Source organism: Macrotis lagotis, chromosome X, assembly GCF_037893015.1.
Source record: "Macrotis lagotis isolate mMagLag1 chromosome X, bilby.v1.9.chrom.fasta, whole genome shotgun sequence".
Classification (NCBI taxonomy): domain Eukaryota; kingdom Metazoa; phylum Chordata; class Mammalia; order Peramelemorphia; family Peramelidae; genus Macrotis; species Macrotis lagotis.
Genome location: NC_133666.1, coordinates 380066227 through 380068454, shown reverse-complemented (window position 1 = coordinate 380068454; position 2228 = coordinate 380066227).

Sequence of the window (2228 nt, the reverse complement as noted above, 5' to 3'; positions counted from 1 at the left end):
AAGCAAAGAGAAGAGATATGGAGTGCTGATTATGAGAAAAGGAGAGATATCCAGTTAGGTTAGATCAGAGTATTGAAGGAGGAACAATGGGAGCCAGGTTGTGAAGAGCTTTAAAACATAAATAGACTAAGGCAATAGGACTAATAGCAATGGGAAAGGTTAAGAAAAAGATAGGGGGACAGCTGCAGGGTCATATTTGTAGCTGGGTTGATGAGAACAGCATGAGTTTATAAGCAACCTAATACTTTATCTGGGTTTTGAGGAGTTGGGGTGGTGGAACTAAGGAGTGGATAACACCTGATCATGACTGGTGTCAGGCTTCACCTTGGTGAGGGGAGCAGACAGGGTTACCTGCTAGGAGGAAAGTAAGGGAGGAGGGTTGAGGTTGTTTCTATTATCTCAGTGGATTTATAACCCAGAAGGGATTGAGGCACTGAAAAGCAATGGGAATGAAATCAAAGTCTCATAGGATATGCTAGGTGAGCAGATAATATTTCCCTTAATATTTCTACTTTGATAAGGGTAACCAATTAATCAATAGGCATTTATTAACCACCTACTAATAGAGAGGCACTGTTCATGAGCCATAAAAAAAATCAATCTGTTCCTCTCATACCTATGTAGGCAGGCCCTTTGTCTCAAGGAAAAATTGTTTATGTAAAAGTTATATTATGATATAACTAATGACCAAATAGTAAGCTACCATTGCAAATCTGAGATTGGAAATTCATCTCATGTGAAACCCCATCATACTTTTTGACATAATTCTTTTCTGAGTAAAGGAATATGTTTACTAAGCCTGGATCCCTGATGTAAAACTTAAAATCATTATTGTTTTCAGATAGATTCCATTGAATTTAAAGAAACATATGCTTAATTTTGACAGGAGGAACAAAAGAAAGATTAAAATTAAAGAATTTACTCATTGTTTTGGAATACTCAAGACATTTATTCCTGACATTCATCCAGACAAATTGGAGAATGTTCCTTAGCAAGTCGGAGATTTTTAGACAACCTCCCTAGAAGATCAGACTTGACAGACTTTTCGAGTGGGCATCAGGATTTGAAAATTCTCCCTTGAGGAGTATATGGGAAAGGAAAAATGATTAAATCCTGTTCAGAAGGCATGAATGCTCAGTTTCCAAGTTTCAGAGTAGTGGAACAAGTTAAAACAAATACTAAGACATGAGGAGTTTTGAGCTTCCCAAAAGAAAAAGTTAATTTAATTACTAGTCTTTTTTTCATACAGTTTAGTGGTGCTTTCTTTGAAAAAGAAATTGCAAGCCTGAACCTGGAATAAAGATGGTAAATATGACTTGAGGCCATATTTTACAAAAACAGCTTTAATCTGTGATAGAAATAGTAAGATGGAGCACTGGCCCTGGAGTCAGGAGTACCTGAGTTCAAATCAGGCCTCAGACACTTAATTAGCTAGCTGTGCGGCCTTGGGCAAGTCACTTAACCTCATTGCCTTGCAAAGTGCCCCCCCCCCAAAAAAGAAATAGTAAATCTGGGGTTAAATTAACTAGTAATAATAGTGAATGCGAAATTACCAAATTACGAATGAGAAAGAGGTAAGACAGTTTAGATTTCCTAACATGAAAAACCAATACGAAAGTTCCTAGGAACTGAATCAGTAACCTTTTCAATGTAGTTTTGTTTTAAATTCAGCTGTGGTTGAAGGTTTGGCTTCTAAATACTGGTAAATGGAATAGTTTTATTATCTCTCTCATTATCTTTTAAGTCTTTATATATATATATATATATATATATATATAATTAATATATATATATATAATATATATATGTCTCTCTGATTTATCTCTTAATCTCTCTTTCCATACATACACAGACACACACACACACACACACACACACAATATATTGTCAATTTTATTATATACTTGATTGATTGATGTTTTACTAGCCTTCATTCTCGGAGATCATGTTAAAAAAAAGATCATGACAGCAGGGAGGTGATGCCATGTCAAGCATGTGAATTGAATTTGAGTGAGAAGAGATCTGTGCTTAGTTATCAGTCTCATTTTCTCCTCCAGAGCCATCTGGATCCAGTGTTCAGATAGGAATCAGGACAACTAAAATGACCCTGAATACATTCAGGATTAAAATCACACAATAACTGTCAAATGTCTGTGGCTGGGTTCAAACTCCAATCTTCCTGACTCCGAGGTCAGTGCTTTATCAAAGCTATCAATCATCAAGAATTT